We start from the raw sequence: 22,919 nt of genomic DNA on the forward strand, positions 1-22,919 counted from the left end.
ACGCTGGAGGCCTGTGTGCCAGTTCTAGTTTTGCCATTTGCTAGCTGTGGAAAGTGCTAGAAAAAGGGTAGGCAGGGTAAGTGCTTTGAGGAGGTCAGTTGTGATGCCTACTGTGCGTGGCTGTTATTCGAGGGGAACTTGGTAACAGAACAAACTAAGTAGGAAGTAAATTCAGCCCCTTCACAAAGTCATAAGTGTTGTGTGTGACTGTGTTTATGCAAATGCCGGATGATCCTCTTTCTAGGGGCAATACAAGGAATCCTTTGTTGGGGCCGAGTTTAGGGCTACAGAGTTTCTTTTAACAAAAATTTATTGAATGACTACTAAGTGCTAGGTTGCCTGGCAAGTAAATTCTGGACATCAGGAAGGGGACAGAGAGCAGATGAAGGAAAATACTTGTTATTTACCCAGTCTGTGCGTTGTTACCAAGTTAACATCAGATTCCCTATTTGGTCCTTGAAAAACCCTTCCAATTAGAAGGGATAAGAAGCATCTGTAAAGCAAGTTAAGTGATATAAGTACTAAATGATGTTGGACATCCTGATGGAATGCAGTGGGCTTGAAAAAAAAAAAAAAAAGCCCTTCCCTCTGATGGACTCGCTTTAGTCTCTTGCTGCTTTATTGTAACATGCTTTCTTCAGACCTTCTTAGAGGTTCTAATTGGAGCCCAGCTGTGGCTCCTCCAGTATGGATGATAAGTTGGTGTTTGTGTAGTGATTTCCTTTTTTGGACACCGGGACTGCTTCCGTGGACAGTCAGGTACTGTTTAAAATCTCTTTGTGGGCAAAGTAGGTCAAACGTAAAGTGCACAGGAGGGAATTACTCGAGTTGGGGAGGCAGATCCTGTGGAAGATCCAGTCCCCTTTCCCTTCCCTTAGCTAGCTCTTGTCCTGGATCACGGATGCTGGGCCCGTACAACCTTCACACCCCATTTGGAATCTCTCCAAAGAGATTCTAGAATGAGAGTCTGCCAAATGCTAGCTTTCAGCTTTAGCTTTGAAATGTTACTCTTTGGAGTACCCCTTCTGCCCTTTAGCTCTTTTTATGGAAACTAGGTCAGGTATACAAACTACTTGAGAATTCTAAGGTGAATTTCATGGTTGACTGTGGGTTTTAGGATACCCCTGACCTCAATTTCCTGTCCAGCTTTGCTGCTCAGGATTGGGGTCACTTTAGGCAATAATAATGAAGATATCTATCAATTCTTGGGCTTTTACTACTCACCAGGCAGTCAGGCAGTGTGCTACGCACGTTTCAGGAGTTAGTTATCCTCTCAGTAAACTTACGAAGCAGGCATCATTCTTGTCCCCATTTTAGAGATTGTGGAGTCTGTCCACCCAGTTCCACCACATACCAGAGTCCTTGGGCAAATCATGCATTTCAATTTTAAGCCTCAGATAATACCTACCTCATAAGGCTGTTGCAAGAAGTAAATGAAGTAATTCAGCACCTGGCTGTTGCCCAGCATATGGTAGGGTCTACCTTGCCAGAGGCTTCATTGAGTATCTTATAAGTGGATTAAAGTTAACCACTTTGGAAGTTACTTGGCTTCTGACTTTACAAATTGGTGTAAATACTACTTCTGAATCTAGTTCTTTTTTGTCTCCAAATTAAAAAATCACTGTTAAACATCATTCAGTTAGGATATCTCTTTTTCATTCGGCCTTCCCAGAAAGTGATCACTTTGAAGGTTGTTTATGGTGGGGGAGGTGGTGAGGGTTAACAGTAGCATTATTGTGACAAAGATAAGTGACAATATAAAAAGGAAAGTGAATATTCTCTCTCTCTCTCTTTCTCTCTCTTTTATTAAGGTTTTATTTATTTATTCATGAGAGACACAGAGACATAAGCAGAGGGAGAAGCAGGCTCCCTGTGGGGAGCCCGATATGAGACTCCATCCTAGGAACCTGGCATCATAACCTGAGCCAAAGGTAGACACTCAACTACTGAGCCACCCAGGAGCCCCAATATTTATTTTTTATTGCCATTTCTGACTTGGCCTAAAATCAATTCCTGTTGATTATTTACTAAAAATCAGAATAAACTGTGTCTTATTATTATGTATCATGTATAGATCACTGAAACGTTACTCTGTAATTACAGTTCCACTAAAAAATAAGTACAGTTGACCCTTGAACAACATGAGTTTGAACTGCACGGGTCCACTTACACACAGATTTTTTTTTTTTTAATAAATACAGTACAGTACCGTAAATGTATTTTCTCTTCCTTAGGATTTTCTTAATTTTTCTCTAGCTTACTTTATTGCAAGAATATAGTATATAATACATATATAGAATATGTGTTAATTGACTGTTTATGTTACCAATAAGACTTCCAGTCAATAGTAGGCTATTAGTAGTTATGTTTTGGGGGGAGTCAGAAGTTATACACAGACTTTCTACTGCACAGGGATGGAGCGGTTAGTACCCCTAACCCTCAAGCTCCCTGTTGTTCAGGGATCAACTGTAAAGTTTTGGTGACTTCTAAAAGTTTGAATTTTTTAAAAAGATTTTATTTATTTATTTGACAGAGAGAGGGAGAGAGAGAGAGAGAAAGAGAAAGAGAATGCATACACAGGCAGGGAGAGAGGCAGAGGGAGAGGGAAAAGCAGGATCCCACCTCAGCAGGGACCCAATGTGGGGCTCGATCTCAGGATGACCTCAGGATCATGACCTGAGCCATAGGCAGATGTTTCACCAACTGAGCCACCCAGATGCCCCACCTGTGATATTTTTTATTTGGTTTGGTCCTCAGGCCTCCTCACCACCTTCTCTCTGTAAGAATTTTATATTTTATTTAATAGTGTCATGAAGCTGGTTGTTACTTTGAGGTAGAGCATCTTGTGGTTCCACCTAATCCAGCATTTGAACTTGTGAACCAAGTTTAGGAGAGAATTTGCTAGCATAGATAACTGTTGGGTTTTGGAGACATTTTGAACAGTACCCAACTGTAACACCAGTGGTTGTCCAAAATACACAAGGGAAATGATGTGAAATTAGAATTATGTAAAAAGAAACACGGTTGAGATCTGTTTGATTGAGTCTGTCTTTTTAGTAGTACTGGGCTAAGGACATGAACATTTCAAAAATACTAAAAAAGCGAGCTTTTTAAAATAGCGTAGCTATTTCTTTGTGTCCTAACAGCATCAAGCAGCTACCGAGGTGGTACCCTGTCTGAAGCATGGCCAGTGGCACTTGGTGGAGGCTGTCCCCCTCCCACCTCCCTGACTGCCACAGGGAGTAAGTGCTATGGGGAGCCCACTGGGACAATAGTTTGCCCTGAAGTCTGAGGAGAGTGTCCTTGGGTGTGGCATTTCCCTCCACCATTTGTAGAGTTGCCAGACTGCTATGATTTTCTCTTTCAGCAATGTTCCAGGAGGTTTGAGTGAAAATATAAAACTGCCTGCCCTCCTATCAAACAGAGTTTGAAAAGGGGTCTCTTGGGGGAGGACAGATTAAGTCTTCTAAGTGGTCTATGATCCAAAGCATTTCCTGGGCTACATGTTTATTGAGGCTGAGCTTTACTTCCGAACCAAGCTTGAGAAGAATCTGGGAATGTTTCCCAGCTGATTGGGGGTGGGGAGAAGAGGAGGATGCATGTCTGAAAGAACAGAGAAAATTTCACTCTTGTTTTTATCTTTTACATAGTTATCAGCTGAAATCTGTCTACAGATATGGCTTGCAAAATAGAACCTTTCTGGAGTACAAGTAGGATAGGCTGTTGAATCTTAATTTTTATTTTATTATTTTATTTTATTTTATTTTATTTTATTTTATTTTATTTTATTTATTTTATTTTATTTTATTTTAAAGAGAGAGAGAGAAAGAGAGAAGGGGCAGAGGGAGGGAGAGAATCCTCAAGCAGAGACTCCCAGCTGAGTGTGGAACCCGATGTGGGGCTCAATCCTGGGATCCTGAGATTGTGAGCTGAGCTGAAATCAAGAGTTGGATGCCTAACTGACTGAGCCACTGTTGAATGTTAATTTGAGAATTATATATGATATTTTAATTTTATTTGGGGAATGAAACATTGGGAAGATTAGCTTTTAAATGTGAGACTTGGGACACCTGGGTGTCTCAGTCGGTTAAGTGTCTGCCTTCAGCTCAGGTCACGATCCCAGGGTCCTGGGATCCAACCCCATGTTCCCTGCTCAGCAGGGAGCCTGCTTTTCCCTCTCCCTCTGCCTGCTGCTTGTGTGCTGTCACACTCTTTCTGTCTCGAGTAAATAAATAAATAAAATCTTTAAAAAGTTAGATCAGACTTACTCTTTAAGGTGAAAAAAAAATGCAGACAGAAGAGCCCTATCTCCCTGTTAATTGCCATTAATCTCAAGTCACCCCAGTGTTTTTGCTGTGACTCTTTTCTCAGAGTTCAAGGTCTCACTTGACACATTTGGGAAGAGTGAGGTGTTGGGGAAATAGCAGTGCTAAGTAGATGGTTTTTCCTTCCTGTCTGACTCAGTGCTGGAGAACTCTTTTTTAGACAATATGTTGACTTTAATATTTCATTGCTGGATTTATGTCATTACAGACATCCTGGTATATAGAGTAGTGCCTTGCTCTCTTAGTAGAAATCTTACATGGAAAAACCTGTCTCCTTTATGTCACCACTTCTTTCCCTAAAAGTTTTTGTAGTCATTCCTCCTTCTTTTTGAGAATTCAGATGTTGGTGGTACCAGAAGAAAATTTCTTTGGCCTGAATAATGCCAGCTTCACTTCCCTCAATGATGACACATTTATAAGTATTTTAAATTTGTTGTTTCCCTCTCACTGTGCTGCTGTGCATGTGAGTTCCCTAGCTGGAGAGGCTGATATTGGTGGTGAAAGACTTCTATCTAAATTTAGATTCTTTTCAGAGGTTTCATAGAATACTTCCTTAAATTAAGTCATAGACCGCAAAAGCAGCTGCCATGTGGGGCTTCCAGGTTTGGTGGTGGCTTTTTTTTTTTTTTCTTTCCTCCCCTGCTCTCTAAATAAGGAAGATGGAGCAGGAAGGGACTGGCTGTCACTCCCAGCTGCTTGAGTGGAGGGGGGCGGGGGTATGTGTGCAGTCTGCTATTGTAGCCAGAATCCCTAGCAGCTTCTGTAATGAATTGAAAGATAAGGGGACAAGATTTGATGGTAATCCCCCAAAATGGGAAACAGTCACCAGTCCAGGGAAGTATGTTTTTTTTTTTTTTTTTTTTTTTGGGAAGTATGTTTAAAATGAGCACTTTGTTTGGGTTGTATTGTAGGTTGTAAGTAGTAATGGATAATGATAGGACTTCCTTTGGTCCGGCACGGGTACATTTACTGGAGACTTAGAAGCCGTGAGTTAAACCAGTGCATGTTAATTTTTGGGAGAGTGATATGGTTGGAAGATCTTCCGAGTCTGAGAAAGAGTTGAATGTGGGGTGTTGAGGACATCATGGATGTGTTACAAAATTTCCCTCTTTCCTGGAATCCTAGAAAACATGTTTTTACATCCTTTCGGTAATCAGCTCCCTTACCTGTCAATGCCCACAGGTCCCAGACTAGAGAGCGAAATCTCAAGAGGGAGGAGAGGGGACCAGGGAGCCTGAGCACTGCCTGTCAGGCAGTTTGTAGCTGGACCAGCCTCTTGTCACATACCCGAATAGCTTTCCAGGTTCTGTTGCAGGAATGTCACACTATTCATATGCCCTGATATTTGGGAATGGTGTGACTGTATTCTAAAACAGTATTCCAGTACCCTTCATTGTTAGACAAACACATGTAGACTCTCATTTCCAGAGGCACCTTGGTGGCTCAGTTGGTGAAGCATCTGCCTTCAGCTCAGGTCATGATCCCAGGGTCCTGGAATTCAGCCCCGCATTGGGCTCCCTGCTCAGCAGGGAGTCTGCTTCTCCCCTTCTCTCTGCCCCTTCTCCCTGCTTGTGTTCTCTCTCTCAAATAAATAATTAAAAAAAAAAAAAAAGAAAAGAATCTCATTACTACCTGGTATTTCTCCCCCAGCATGGATCAACAATTTTCCCATGAGCATATTTTCATTATATAACCACCCCTTTATTTCCATTATTTCCTCTTTTAGAAAGGTCAGTTTGGTTTTTATTTCGACATGGCGGCGTGGGGGGAAGTATCTATACATGGCACAACATGTAGACTGTGTAAGATGGCTTATTTTAAAAAGGAAGTCTTTTCACACCTGCCCCTAGCCTTGAAATTCTCTTCCCCAGAGATAGTCCAATGGTAACACATTCTTGTTTATTTTTGCAAAGATGTGTTAGATGAAAATGCCTATATATTCTTCCTTTCCCTACTCCCCTTCTTGAGGTGGGGGACTCAGTTCTGTAGCTTGCTTTTTTTTTTTTTCACCCAATAATACATCTTGGAAAGCTTCCGTATGTATCAGCATATATAGAATTGCCTTTTTTTTTTTTTTTTAGATTTTATTTATTTAGAGAGAGGGAGAGAGAGAGTATGCTTATGTGCACATGAGCAGAGGGAGGAGGGCAGAGGGTGAGAGAGAGAATCTCAAGCAGACTCTGCACTGAGCAAGGAGCCTGACATGGGGCTCGATCTCATGACCCTGAGATCATAACCTGAACCAAAATCAAGAGTTGAGTGCTTAACTAACTGAGTCACCCAGGTGCCCCCTTATTCTTTTTTTTACATTGGGGTAAAAGTTACTATGTATAATCCAGTGGTTTTAGTATATTCCCAGTGTTGTATAACCATCATCACTGTTGAATTACAGAATGTTTTCATCATCCTAAGAAGAAATCTGGTACCCACTCAGCAATCACTCTGCATCTCCCCATTCCTGGCCCTGGCAGCCACTAGTCTGCTTTCCATTTCAGTGAATTTGCCTATTCTGAGCATTTCATAAAAATGCAGTCCTAACAACATATGGCCCTTTTTGTCTGGCTTCTTTCATTTGGCATAACACTTTCAAGGTTCATTTATGTTGTAGCGTGTATCACTACTTCACTCCTTTTGGTGGCTGAATAATATTCCATTGTATGAATGGAGCACAGTTTTCCATCAGTTGATGGACACTTGGTGGTTCCCACTTTTTGTGTATTATGAATAATGCTGCTATGTGCAAAATTTTGTGTGAACATGTTTTCAGTGCTCTTGGATATATACCTGAGAATAGAAATGATAGGTCATATGGAATTCTATGTTTAAATATTAAGAAACTGCTAAATTGTTGTCCACAGTGGCTGCATCATTTTACTATCCCACCAGCAGTGTATGCGGGTTCCATTTTTTCCACATCCTAACCAACACTTATTCTTTTCTTTCTTCCTTTTTTTTTTTTGAGTTACTGTTATAGCCATCCTAATGGGTATGAAATGCTATCTTATTGTGGTTTTGATTTATATTTCCTTAAAGATGAAAGATGTTGAGGATCTTTTCATGTGCTTATGGCCATTTTTATCTCTCCCTTAGAGAAATGTCTATCAGTTGGGTTGTTTGTCTTTTTGTTTTGAGTTATCAGTCTTTAAAATATATTCTGGATACAACACCCTAATTAGATATATGATTTCTGAATATCTTCTTCCAATCTATACGTTGTCTTTTCATTTTCCCATAGTGTCCTTTGACGTGCAAAATTGTAAAATTTTGATAAAGTCATTTATTTTATTTTTATATTGTTTGTGCTTTTGGTGTCATACTTAAGAAATCACTGCCTAATTCAAAGTAATGACAAATTTGGGCAGCCCCGGTGGTGCAGCCCCGCCTGCAGCCTAGGGCGTGATCCTGGAGACCCTGGATCGAGTCCCACGTCAGGCTCTCTGCATGGAACCTGCTTCTCCCTCTGCCTGTTTCTCTGCCTCTCTCTCTCTCTGTCTCTATGAATAAATAAATAAAATCTTAAAAAAAAAAGTAATGACAAATTTACCACTGTATTTCCTCAAGAGTTTTATAGTTTTTGCTTTTACATATAGGACCTTCATTCCTTTTGAATGAAATTCTGTATATTATGAGCTACAGGTCCAGATGAATCCTTTGGTGAGTGGGTATCTAGTTGTTTTGGCAGCATTTGTTGAAAAGACTATTTATTGAAAACCTCTTGTAGCACCTTGTAAAAAATCATTTGAGCATAATTGTATTGTTTTATTTCCAGACTCTCAGTTGTATTCTGTTGATCTAGACTGTCTCTCCGATGGCAGTTCCGCACTATGTTGGTAACTATTGCTTTGCAGTAGATGAAACAGGAAATGTAAATCTTCTAATTTTGTTCTTTTTCAAGATTGTTTTGACTATTCAGGATCCCTAGCAATTCCATATACATTTTTAGGATGAGTTTGTCCATTTCTATAAAAAGGCACTTGAGGTTTTGATAGGAATTGGTTTGGGTCTGTAGATCAATTTGGGGATTGTTGCCATCCTACTGTTATTGAATATTACAGACTATGAACAGGGATAGTTTTTTGTTTAGGTCTTTTATAATTTCTGGTAACAATGTATTGTAGTTTTCAGTGTATAAGTCTTGTACTTCTTTGATTAAATTTATTGCTAAGTGGGCAGCCCGGGTGGCTCAGTGGTTTAGCGCCGCCTTCAGCCCAGGGCGTGATCCTGGAGACCTGGGATTGAGTCCCACGTCGGGCTCCCTGCATGGAGCCTGCTTCTCCCTCTGCCTGTGTCTCTGCCTCTCTCTCTCTGTGTCTCTCATGAATAAAAAAATAAAATCTTTAAAAAAAAATTATTGCTAAGTATTTTGTTCTTTTTGATAAGGTAAAATGGAATCATCTCCTTTATTTTTGGATTGTTCATTGCTAGTGTATAAACATACAACTGATTTTAGTATGTTGATCTTGTATTCTGCAATTTGGCAGGGCTCATTTATTAACATTTATAGTTTCTGTGTAGATTCTTCAGGGTTTTCTGTAGATAAGATTATGCTGTGTGGTGTGTGTGTGTGTGTTTTCATTTCCATTGTGGATGCTTTTTATCTGGCAAGAGCAGACATTCTAATCTTAGTCCTGTTATTGGGGAAAACCAACTTTTGGTTTTAAGGATTGTTTTTGTTTTGTTTTCTACTTCACTTATCTCTGCTCTGATTTTTATTGTTGCATTCTGCCTGCTTTGGGTTTAGTTTGCTCATCTTTTTCTAGTTTCTATAGATGGATGGCTAGGTTATTAATTTGAAATCCTCCTCTTTCAATGTAGGCCTTTGCAACTATCATTCTCCCTCTTTGCACTGCTTTTGCTGCATCTCATATGTTTGGACATGTGACATTTTTATTTTCACTTATCTCAAAGTCTTTTCTAATTTACCTTGTAATTTTTTCTTGACCCACTAAGGTTTTTTTTCTGTTTTTTTTTTTTTGTTGTTGTTGTTGTTGTTTTGAGAAAGAGAGAGAGAGAGAGAGAGAGCGAGCAGGGGTAAGGGGAGGAGGAATAGAGGGAGAGAGAGAATCTCAATCTCCATGCCTAGCATGGAGCCTGATTTGGGGCTTGATCTCATGACCCTGAGATTATGACCTGAGCCAAAATCAAGAGTTGGATGCTTAACTGACTGAGCCCCCAGGTACCCCATTCAGCCACTAGTTTTCTAAAAGTACATTGTTTAACTTCAGGATATTTGTGGATACTGGATTTCCCTCTGTTACTGATTCCCAGTTTTATTCCACTGTGGTTGGAGGAAACATTTTGAATTATTTCAGTCTTTTAAAGTTTACTAAGACTCTTTTATGGCCTAATGTATGGTTAATACTAAAGAACATTTCACATGCACTTGAGAAGAATGTTTTCTGCTGTTGTGAATGTTCTGTGTGTCTGTTAGGTCTAGTTGATTTATAGCGTTAAGTCTTCTGTTTCCTTGTTAATCTTCTGTGTAATTGTTCTGTTTATTGAAAGTGGAATGTTAATGCCTCCAACTATTATTATGGAACTTTCTACTTCTCCCGTCAATTCTGTCAGTTTTTGCTTTGTATGTTTGGGGTTCTGTTGTTAGGTGCATAGATATTTATAATGGTTATATCTTCCTCATGAATTGACTCTTTTATCATTACATAAGATCTCCCTTTGTCCCTTGTAACAATTTTTGTCTTAAAGTCTATTTTGTCTGATGTTAATATAGCTACTCCAGCTGTTGTCTTTGGTTACTGTTAGTGTGGAGTATCTTTTTTTAATGTTAATATTTATTTATTTATTTTTGGAAGATTTTATTTATTTAATTTACAGAGAGAAGGAGCACAAACAGGGGGAATTGCAGGGAGAGGGAGAAACAGGTTCCCCACTGAGTAAGGGGCCTTATGTGGGGCTTGATCCCAAGACCCTGGGACCATGACCTGAGCTAAAGGCAGATGCTTAACTGACTGAACCACCCAGGTGCCCCTCTATTTGTTCACTTTCAACCTATTTGTGTATTTGAATCTAAAACTAATCCTTTGTAGACGAAATATAGTTGAATCATGTTTTGTTATCCATTTTGTTCCTCTCTGCCTTTTATTTTTATTTTTTTTTCTGACTTTTAATTGATGAGTTTAACATTTAAATTTATGTATTTGTTGATAAAGACTTCTACCAATATCCCTGGGCACATACATTTGTGTTATGTAAGCATTTATACCAAGGAGTCTATAACCAGATGCAGCTTTTCAACTTGGGCTTTATTATTGGTTCCATACTGAAGAAAATAAAATGCTAATTATTATCACTAGCAGAAAAAAAAAGATTTCTACCATTTTGGTGTGTTTTCTTTCTGTCTTATGTCCCTTTTTTCCTCCATCATTGCCTTATTTATGTTAAATCACCTGACCCTCTTTGATGGACATGTAGGGTGTCTGTGGTTTTGCACTTTAACACACGATGCTGCAGTGAATGTCCTTGAATGTGTGTCATTTTACACATCTGTAAGCACCTTTGTGGATAGATTTCTGCATGGAAATTCAGCTGTTGCTGGAATGATGCTGACAGAAATGGGAAAATAGGCAAGAAACCTCCTCTTCTTCTTTATCTCTTCCTCTCTTTAGGACTTCCCATTGGCAGATGTGAACAGGGACCAGCCAGCTGGAGGTTGGGGAGCCCTACCTTGCCCCAGTATCACATGGTAGAGTATAGAGTATAGCAGAGTGTGGAAGAGGAGAGAAGAGGGGAAATAATTGCCTGTGAGAAATCATCATATTCTCTTAACATCTTATTTCCAGACGTGCAGACTGATTTTCAACTTCTTAAAATTAAGTGAAACTAACTCAGTATCAATTAGGAAAAATTAATCTCTTCACATCACAAATGTGTTGATCGTGTAGATTCTGAATCTGATCCATTGTTCTTATTAACCCTTTCTTTTGACTAAGGCAGTGCTTATTTCTTTAGGCTTACAGTTGTATCTTTAGTGACTGAATTGAAAAAAATGGCTCTGCAAAGTGATGTCTCATGGACAATACCACCACGTCCTTTGCAAATCCCAGATGAGCAGGAGTATTCTCAGTGTGTACATTACTTTATTGGACAGTATATCTCAAGTCTTAGCCATATCTTACCTTCCTTTTCCCCCTGGTTCCTAGTGTTCTCTCATCATCAGATAACATGCCTAAAAGGAGGTGACTTATTGCATATTTTCACATCTATAGAACCGGAGAAATATCTCTTGGAAGTAGAAAATCCGTTTTATCTGGTGGGCATAGTCTAGAGTGACTGTATTTTTTGTTTCTGCTGGGAACAGTTCTGTTTTAAACCTGTTGTCCTGGCAGAATTAATAATAGTATCCTTCTTTTTTCAAAATGTGCCCTAGTTTGGTTGATATGGTCACTGGGTATGAAACTTATCCATCTGACTGATGTTTAAGTCATCTTCTCTAGTGTAGCTCTATTCTTAGAAACTCTAAAACTTAACCTCTGAGATGTTAGCTGTGTCACCCTGTGGGCAGGTCATCTGGAGAGACGCTAGAGTCCGAGGTTGAAGTTAACAGAAGGGCCCATGACTGAAGGCATGTGTAGCTACATAGACACATAAGGATCTTTATTCAACTTGTCTGACGTCACATGTTGTGCATACATACCTCCAGACGTGCATATCTCTAAAAAAGATTTTTTTCTTTTAGATGTTATTATCCTTTATTAAAGGGATGATTCTTTTCAAGATGAGAAAGCCTATTACTCTTGTAAAAATTGGAAGTCTTGAGTACAAGTGTGTAACAGGGAATGCCTGGTATGGGCCAGTTGTTGAGACTGTGCACAGCAACAATGGCCAAGTGTTTTTTAGGTTGTGACTGGGGTGTGAGTATCACTGTGATCAGCTGTGTTCTGTTAGTACCTTTTACATATTTTCAAGGGATTTTCTTAAAACTTTTTATTTGGAGATGTCTGGTTTTTTTTTTTTTTTTAAGATTTTATTTATTTATTCATGAGAGACACAGAGAGAAAGAGAAGCAGAGACACAGGCAGAGGGAGAAGCAGGCTCCATGCAGGGAGCTCAACATGGGACTCGATCCCAGGTCTCCAGGATCACACCTCAGGCTGCAGGTGGCGCTAAGCCGCTGCGCCACCGGGGCCGCCCAGAGATGTCCGTTTTGAATGATTTTTTTCTTTTTAAAAGAAGAATGACTTTTGATAGTGTTCTCGGTGAGGCAAATTAGATGAACACCCTCACTTTTTCTCCTTGTCATGCTTTTGGCAGATTTGTCACATATTTTCTGGGCCAGGTAGATAAGTGCAAGTAAGTTTGCTGATGAGGTGGACAATCAAATGTCTCACTACCCTGGTGGTGTTACTAATACTCAAAAGAATGAGTGAGATTTTGTTAAGGGTAACTTCTTTTCTCTGGGAATACCATTTGGTGCCACTTTGGAATTGGCTTTGGGAAGGCTGAAACCAGCTTAATATTGTTTGCTTCCTATAACTGGATGTTGTTTGGCGCAAGCAGCCCTGCAAATGGAACAGAAAGATCATTTCCACTGGGGACTGTTGGAGGTCGTGAGTACCCAATTTTCTCTGTATCTGAGAATAGATGTTTTCCTGTTTTGTTAGGTGCAAGGGATTTCTAAGAACTCCTAATGAGTGTGGATTATAAGGAATTGACCAAGCCTGATTAGACAGATATCAGTGTAGATATTTTTTAAAGTGAGGGATGCCTGGCCAGCTCAGTAGAGCGCATGACTCTTGATCTTGAGGTTGTGAGTTGAGCCCCATGTTGGGTGGAGAGATTACTTAAAAATAAAATCTTAAGAAAGAGGGATGCCTGGGTGGCTCAGTGGTTGAGTGTCTGCCTTCAACTCAGGGCCTGACCCCAGGGTCTGGGATTGAGTCCCACATTGGGCTCCTTGTGGAGAGCCTGCTTCTCCCTCTGCCTGTGTCTCTGCCTCTCTCTGTGTGTCTCTCATGAATAATAAATAAAAATCTTAAAAAGGAATAAAAGTGAGGCTTTAGTGTTCTGAAAAGAATGCATTCTTTGAGATGCTCCTGCTGGTAAGGGTTCCTCGTGGTGGCAGAAGAGTTAATGTGTCAGGTGGGAAGGGTGGCTTCCAATTCTGTTCCTGCAAATGGCATGGGAGAGCTCCTTTGTTTGATCTGCAGGTGATGTGGGCAGTGAGTTGCCTGGTGTTGTAGGAATGTACCTTTCCCCAAAACTTATATAGAATCTACAGTTTATTCCTTTTGGTTAATAACTATAATTATGTGGATTTCATCGTATCATTTTCCATATTTACTTATCCAATATGGGAAAAATGCAAGGAGGATATTTCATCTTTACTGCAGCAATGAGCAGGATAACTCAGAAAATGCAAAGTGCTTCCTTGCTTTGATTTAGTCCATAAATCACTTGAGAAAGACCAATAGAAGGAAGACGAGAGATGTAGAAGGCAATGGGATTCTTAGAGTGAGAGAGCTGATTTGCCTACCATTGGTCCCCTCACTGCTTGCTGTAGTGACGGCCAGAGTTTAGGCTCTTTCTTCGTGGTTCCTGTGACCTTGTGTTCTCGGTATTTACCAAATATTTTAAATATTTTCCAAAAAATCTCCTTGTTCATTTCCACAGTGTGCACACTCAGACCATAAAAGGACCTATTGAGATACACGTTAAAATTCCACAAACGCTGGTATCTCGTAATGATAGGTTTTTAGATTTCAATTTATAAGGGTTTAGAGTAGTTAAACATGATAGGCTTTTTCTAGATCATGGATATTTTCCTGTTGCTTCCTCAGGCTAGTCTATGCTAATAGGCTTCAACACCTCGTATTCCCTTCACCTCTGTAGTCATTAATGGTGTAACTGCTTCCAGCGATAACTTTTTTCTGTACACTGGAGAATACCACACAAAAGAAGGGAGTTTATCAGATGTAGTTTCTGCTTTCCTAGAATCTTACATTGGGAAGAGAGGGATTGGGAAGAAAACTAGCAGATTGCAACACATGCTCTATTGGAGGCAGAAAGAATCTCAGGAATATGGGGTCAGGCAGAGTCAATCATTCCATCTGGATGGGCTTGTGGAGGGTTTGTGGAGGATGTGGTATTTGAGCTTGCCATTGCCTTACTGGATGGAGATAGGTAGATGGGTGATGGGTTCAGAGGGCATTTTAGATAATGGAAAATAGCTTGAGTAAAGGCTTAGAAGGGGAACAGCACTTGGCATTTGTTGCTGGAGGAAGGGGAATGATACATGATTCAGGGCCCTGGGATCATAGTCTTAGCAGGAGAAGCTATGGTAAAAGATGAAGTGTTTATTGAAGTCCATCTGCGTTCCAAGTTGACTCTTGCCGGAACGCCTGGATGGCTCAGCAGTTGAGCGTCTGCCTTTGGCTCAGGGAATGATCCTGGGATCCAGGATGGAGTCCCATGTCAGGCTCCCTGCATGGAGCCTGCTTCTCCCTCTGCCTGTGTCTCTGCCTCTCTCTCTGTGTCTCTCATGAATCAATCAATCTAAAAAAAAATAGACTCTTGCCATTCACATATCAACTATGATATATAAAATGAAAATGTAATTAATATATGATATTTATTTTATTTATTTATTTATTTATTTATTTATTTATTTATTTATTTATTTATGATAGGCACACAGTGAGAGAGACAGGCAGAGACACAGGCAGAGGAAGAAGCAGGCTCCATGCACCGGGAGCCTGACGTGGGATTCGATCCCGGGTCTCCAGGATCACGCCCTGGGCCAAAGGCAGGCGCTAAACCACTGCGCCACCCAGGGATCCCTATATGATCATAATTTAAAAGTCTGTCATTCTGAGACAGAAATCAAGTCACAGTATATATGGCAGTTGAGAACATAGATTTTGAGGCTGCATTGCCAGTGTTCAGATCCTGAATAGCTATGTGACCTATGGCAAGTTACTCAGTCTCTCTGATGCCTCACTTTCCTTGCATATCACGGGATAATGATAGTATGTACACATTATTGCAGTGATGAAATGGCTAATAGGTATAGTATTTAGAACAGTGCCTGGCATATAATAGTGTGACATATAAATATTAGTAATTATTATTAGTAATAATAATATTAGTATTTGCAATTTGATTTTTTTTTTGTCTGAGAAAGATTGGATTGGTGTTTCTGTAGATTTATATACTCAGTGTAATTTTGCACAAGTGAAATTGTAGCATCCCAGGCCTATAAATGCATGAAGAGTCTCGTAGCAGAATTTTCACCAGAATAAAAATTTCTCCTGGAGAACTTTTGTGCTTTGCATTATAGCTGTTGGTTTTACTGACTGCTTCCTGGGACATAGCTGACCTGGGAAGGTTGGTTGGTTGTGTACTGTGTGTGTAATGGAATATTATGGGCGAGAATGAGGTCTTGTGTATCAGTAAAGTGTTCTGGTTATAAGCAACAGAAATGGACTTTGGCTAACTTAAGCATAAGAGAATTTTGGAAGGTTTTTGGGAACTCATAAAATGGCTAGAAGGCTGGACACCAAACTTGAAAAAAAGACAAAAACTAAGGTAGCTCGGGTGGTCAGGAAGCACAACAGCCATCTTCTGGGCTAATGGCCTGGTCTGTGTGTATGTAGTGTCACTGTTGCTGAGATTTAGACCATCTGCTTTCTAGTTGTTCCTGGTCTCCTTGTATAAATGCCTTGTTGGAATAACAGAAAGATTGAAAATGATTCAAGTACCTGGCTGTAGGGATCAGAATACATGGTGGAACAGCCGTGTAATGGAGTTCATTGTGGCCCTTCAACATTTTATAGAAGGATATTTAATGACATGGAAACTGTGTACACATGTTATTAAGTGCAAGAGGCAGGTAGCAAAAGGCAGGGTTGGATCATTATAGTAAAAAATTTGATGAAGGAGCTACTCTTCTTATTCCTACTTGATGGACAGGTATAGAACTATTGCCTAGTTTGTCCATGGCCCCTTGGCCGTAAGTAGAAGAAGCAAGACTTGAAGCTACAAGTTAGACTCTAGAACTGGATGGACCCTTAGCCACTTCATCGCTCACCCTCTGACATACACGAAAGGATCCATATGAAAACAATGGAAGAGGTGGTGAGATTATGGGTGCTTTTATTAGTTACTTTGATTTCTTTGATGAGCATATGTTACTTCTATAGTGACCAAACGGATCAAGTTATTGTAAAAATGGAAAGTCTTGGAATGCTTTTCTTCCAGTTGAAAAGTTGTGTCCAGAGGTATCCCCTGCAAATTTCTTTTTTTTTTTTTTAATGTAGCAAGAAATCCCAATAATCACCTCCAAGAATACATGAATTTTCTCTGAACTTGCATGTGTCATGCAGTGTGTATTTACCACTAACTGGACAAGTGATTAACCATCATCAAAACCAGAAAATGTTACTGGGATTTTAAATTTGGTGGTTGCTGCATTTTCAAGATTACATCAAAGCATTGATAAAATAGTTGTGTTTTAAATGGAAAATTTAAATCTGGGAAGCTTTTTAAGATTTGTGTTTGTCACATCTTGGCATGAGTTTCTCGTTTGTAGTCTAGTTATGAAAAGATTCTGGTTTCCATATGTATGTTTAAAATACTCTGAGTCATGGATGCAAATGAGTAATAGACATTATATCTATATTAGATTTCTGCTTTGTCATACCTCCACGTGAGGCCAGTGCATTTCTTTTAGTACTTGCAATAGCATACACATCGAATTGGCAAAATGGCATTCATTTTAAATATACTTCCCTGTGTTTTTTATTAATCTTCAGAAATTACTGTATTGAAATGAAAATGTATGTTTGATTTCACAGGATGCTTAGGAAAAGGGTCTGTATGCATACGTGTGTATGCACACAGACATGTATGTATATGGTGCTGTGAGTGGCATATGCACATTGATTATGAGATGGCGCCATTATAGGTGCCCCTAGATGAAGCAAAATGCTGTGAACCAAACAACAGAGCTTTCTTTCTTTCTTTATTTTTTTTTTAATTTTTATTTATTTATGATAGTCACAGAGAGAGAGAGAGAGAGAGAGAGGCAGAGACACAGGCAGAGGGAGAAGCAGGCTCCATGCACTGGGAGCCCGACATGGGATTCGATCCCGGGTCTCCAGGATCACGCCCTGGGCCAAAGGCAGGCGCCAAACCGCTGCGCCACCCGGGGATCCCTCTTTATTTTATTTTTTAAGTGGGGCTTGAACTCACAACCCTGAGATCAAGACCTGAGTCAAAATCAAGAGTTGGATGCCTAACTGGCTGAGCCACCTGGGCGCCCTGACAGAGCTTTCTTATTATCTCTCATTTTTATGTATACTCTTGAAAGGGTAACTTATTTAAGTATAAATTTTTATCCTGTAGTATTTTTGTGCATTGTAATTAAAAAGTAAAAGCAATATAGATGAAAGAATTCCTAAAATATCTTCATATTCAGTATTCATCTCTCTGAATCAGCTGTTTGACACAAAATCAATAATATTTTGTGTATTTCTGCATACTGTGCCATAAATAGTGTTGACCATGCACCCTTTTCTAGAAGAATGGGCCATTCTTAGTTCTGTTAGTTTTTAAAAACCACTTTATTGAGATACAGTTGACACACCATGCAATTCACCCATGTAGGTGTAAAATGGGTTTTGGTGTATTTTATTTTTAAAAGTTGTGAAATATATGTAGAACTATTTACCATTATAACCATTTTTAAGTATACAATTCAGTGTTGTTAATTACATTCCTAGTGCTGTGTAACTGTTACCACCATGTATTTCCAAAACTTTTTTTTAAATCACCCCAAACAGAAGGTCAGTAATGAAGTAATAACTGATCATTTCCCGCTTCCTGAACCTCCTGGTAGCTTCTCATCTATTTTTTAAATGAATTTGCCTGGTTTAGATAGTTCATAAAAGTGTAATCATGCAGTGTCTGTCTTTCTGAGTCTGGCTTCTTTCGACTTAGCATGTTTTCAAGGTTTGTTCCTGTTGTGGCATGTGTCGATTTCTTTCTATGTTATGACTGACTACTTCATTGCATGGATATACTACTTTGCTTATCCATTAATCAGTTGATGGACACCTGGGCTCTTTGCACCTTCTGGCTATTATTGTGAATAATGCTGTGATGAACATGGATGTGCAAGTATGTACTGAGCCTCTTCTTCCAGTTCCTATGAGGTATATACCTTGGAGTGGAATCTTTGGGTCATATGGTCACTCTCTGTTTACCTTTCATCGTCTCTCTAAGTTTTAATGCTGGTACTTTTGATCTGTACACACGTACAGGCAATGACAGACTGATTGTAAGATGCATCTTGATTTCAGAGAGGTTAAGACACAGGCCTTAGGATTGATGAAATATTGTATTTTGATATTTCATAAAGCTGGATGCCTTTAAGGAAGTCAACATACTTCTATTAGATCTTCATCCGAATATATTCTTAAAAAGCATTTGTAAGAAATACAAGTTCTCTGCTACAAAGGAATACATTTCATTTGTACATTATTTGGGGCAAACCCTAGGAAAATATGAAGAAAGAAAAAAACCCTGCCTATTCTCTCTTTCTCTGAGAAATACTGCTATTAGTCTATTACTCTGATTTTGTTTCTCGGTTATTTTTTCCAGACATACATGTTTTAGTTTAATTCTTCTATCTTTAGGATTCCTGTCAAAAGTAATATATATTCAATTTTGAAGTTACAGTTTTTGCAATAGAAAGTGAAAGCTGTCTGCTCCTTCCCCTCCCCCTTGCTCCTGCCCCATTAACCCATCAGGTAATTTTGTTCTATGCCTGTATCAATGTTTATTACTATCATTTTATTGTCATTATATTTCATTGTCATGGGATCATACTAACATTTTATAATTTGTTTTTCAAATTAGAAACAGGTCTATTGTATACATAAGGAGATCTAATGATGTCATTTTATTTTTTCCTTAATTAAAATGTTTGTTTGTAAAAATGGAATACCTGCATATGGTAATAAATAGTAAAGTAGTACAGAAGAGATTAGGTTGAAAAATTGACAGTACCTTTTCCTGCCTTTCTTCACGCCCCGGAGTTTCTATCTTTAGTTCCTTTGGTGACTCCAGATAATACAAATATGCTTTTAGTGTTTACTTAATTTTTCAGAACAGTGTGGCTCTTCTGTGAGAACTTCCAGGTTTGCCCAGATTCTGTTAGAAGGTAGCTGGCATTTGTAGCTTTGGTTTTCCATCTCCGTCCCCTATGCACTTTTGTTTATAAGTGTCGCATCTGCACATCAGACCAGCACATGGTCCCTGCTCCATTATTGAATTTCTGCCAGACCTTTTTTCCTGTTCCTTGATTCCTTTCATCAGTGAATCCAGGAATTTACCCCCTCACCTCTTGCCACTGTGTAGCATGCCTTTGTTATAATATTGATATGACGGTAGTAGATAAATTCTCTTTCAAAACTCCTAAGAGACAGATGTATGGGATGTTAGTATTACATACTAACTTACATACTAAGAATAGAGAAATATGGAGATAATTCTATTAAAATGTTAGTGTGATTTTAGAAAAGATCTAAAAATTTCAAGTTACTGTTTATATATTTTGCCTGTATTTTGTACAGGGTATAGATTTAAATGGGATCAAAATTCATAATCCTAATATGCTCCTATAAAAGAGCTAACTTATGATTCTTTGTCTTTTTTAATTTTTTAAATTTTTTAAAATTTTTAATTTTTTTTGTCTTTTTAAATTTCAAATACACACCATAAGTTACGTATTTTTATCGCCCCAGTAGCATATTAAAATAGTCCTTAAGCTTGTCTAGACGTGGGAATGCAAACTAAGAAAAACAAAGTTACTGTATATTTTTGTACATATTATTTTTCCCCCTTAATGTGAGATTAAAATGTTTGGATCTTTAGATGTGGAATTCCCACTCGTATTACAAAAATTGAATGCAAATCATACGGTAAAGATACATATTGTGTTTTCAGTTTGAGATTTAATTGTGCATGTCTTCTGTAGTGTATTCATTTGTATGTTTAAACCTCCACTCAAGTAGGGGCCAGGAACACAGTATCTCAGCTTTTAAATTAGTGGAAATGGCATGTTAGCATTGCTGGAACATTCTTACCACTACTTCCCTCCCCACCCTACCGCCGGTTTCTTTAGCATGTAATAGTAGCATTGTTCCTCATCAAGAATCAGGTTCTTAGCGGTACCTGGGTTCTTAGTCAGTTAGGGGGCCAACTCTTGATTTTGGCTTAGGTCATGATCTCAGGGATTGAGCTTCACGTTGGGCTCCACGCTTAGCAGGGAGTTTGCTTGAGGATTTTCTCTCACTCCCTCTGCCCCTCCTCCTGTTCATGCTCTCATGTACTCTCTCTAAAATAAATAAATAAATCTTATTTATTCAGAGGTAACTTTTCAGAAGATTGAACTGAATTTTAAAATGAAAATAAGTGGCAGGAAAACTTGAGCGCAGTTAAAAATTGGATACCTTTTTAGGGTAAATCCCCAGCAGTGCAATTGCTGGGTCATAGGGCAGCTCTATTTTTAACTCTTTGAGGAACCTCCACACAGTTTTCCAGAGTGGCTGTACCAGTTCACATTCCCACCCACAGTGCAAGAGGGTTCCTCTTTCTCCATATCCTCTCCAACATTTGTGGTTTCCTGTCTTGTTAATTTGCACCATTCTCACTAGTGTGAGGTGGTATCTCAATGTGATTTTGATTTGTATTTCCCTGATGGCAAGTGATGTGGATGGAGCATTTTCTCAGTGCTTGTTGGCCATGTCTGTGTCTTCCTCTGTGAGCTGGAACACCTGCACTCCAATGTTTCTAGCAGCAATGTCCACAATAGCCAAACTGTGGAAGGAGCCTCAGTGTCCATCAGAATGAATGGATAAAGAAGATGTTGTTTATGTATACAATGGAATATTACTCAGCCATTAGAAACGACAAATACCCATCATTTGCTTCGACAGATGGAACTGGAGGATATTATCCTGAGTGAAATAAGTCAATCGGAGAAGGACAAACATTATATGGTCTCATTCATTTGGGGAATATAAAATATAGTGAAAGGGAATAAAGGGGAAAGGAGAGAAAATGAGTGAAAATATCAGTGAGGAAGACAGAACATGAGAGACTCCTAACTCTGGAAAACGAACAAGGGGTGGTGGAAAGGGAGGTGGGCGGGGGGTTGGGGTGACGAGGTGATGGGCACTGAGGGGGGCACTTGACCCAGGTGAGCAGTGGATGATATGCTATATGTTGGCAAATTGAACTCCAATAAAAAAAAAGAAAATGAGGATGAAAAAAAATTGGATACCTCTTTGTCTAATTATTTTTTTTAAAAGTCTAAAAAAAATTTCACTTTATTAATAAGTAAAGGGTTCTTTTGCCTGCCAGATTTATCTCTGGCCTTTGTTTCTTGGATTTGGGTTTAAAATTTGATGAGTATTGTCTTGTATCTCTCTTTGACTCAGAATATTCTTGTTGATTTGTGAGTCTATCTACATTTCCTTTCCACTCCACGTTGTGCGGTCTTCCTTGCCTATGAGTTCAGCCTCAGTTCGATCATTGATAGAATGCATCTAGCAGTAACTCATTAACTATGACTGGGAGCTAATGATTGACATTCTAACAAAGATACAAACCTCATTCAAATAAATGTGCTTCTTTTCACACATCACCTGGGAAGGCTGGATATATGTTTTTATAATGTTTGGCTCAGAACTTGCAACTGCATTTTTACATTGAGGGGCTGGTTGCTCTCTTCCTTTCTTACTAGATAAAATACACCTTTCCAGCACCAAATTCATAGATTTCCTGCCATCTAGCCTGCTGTTAACCTCAGTGTTTTTAAGGGAACATTTGAGTACATTAACCTTAAAAATAAAAGTCATTTGTTTTACCAGCAAAAATAGTTTTATTTGGTAATAACAGAATTACAGTTCAGGACAAGCAAGCTATGATAAAACCATAGGCAAGTCCAATAGAGGACAAGAATGTTATTTTATGGAGAACAAGGAAGTTGAGAGGGATTGTTTTGAACAAAAGTCCAGTGGTATAAAGAGTTCAGAGTGATAAGGGTTTCTCATTGGCTGAGTTGCTGGGATGGTCCATTTCTTGTAAGGGATGCATGTACATTTCAGTGTTGGCATGTAATTGAGGATTCTTTCCTGTTAAGGATTCTTCTATAAGGGGTCTGTGATTGGCGTTGGGTAGTATGTCTCCGCCTTCCAGCCTCCCCTCCTGGCATCCTTAGTCCCCTTTAGTTGGATTTCTCTTTATTAATTTTCCCAAGAATTTGTAAGCTTCAATGATTAATAATGGTCCTAGATCGGTAGTTTAAAATATAAGTCAGAGACTCAGTTTCAAGCATGGTTTGCTTCAATCCCTCAAAAACCATTCTGGTTCACTTGTTAGAGCTCACATTTTTGCCATGTGCTTTTTCTGCTTTGGTGTTAGTTAGCCCAGGTGCCCGAATAGCTCTAGACTTTGTAAAAAACAGTCAATTGATCAGACTGAAGAGATTAACCTAAAGTTATTTATTTATTTATTTATTTATTTATTTATTTATTTATTTATTTATTTTATTTATTTATGATAGTCACACAG

General features: G+C 39.0%; 1 protein-coding gene across 2 annotated transcripts in view; it reads left to right on the forward strand.

Moving 5' to 3' along the window:
• SMURF1 (SMAD specific E3 ubiquitin protein ligase 1) overlaps positions 1 to 22,919 on the forward strand; it is a 113,460-nt gene that overhangs the window by 15,837 nt on the left and 74,704 nt on the right. The window lies entirely within an intron of this gene.

Source organism: Canis lupus, chromosome 6 (assembly GCF_003254725.2).
Source record: "Canis lupus dingo isolate Sandy chromosome 6, ASM325472v2, whole genome shotgun sequence".
NCBI lineage: Eukaryota > Metazoa > Chordata > Mammalia > Carnivora > Canidae > Canis > Canis lupus.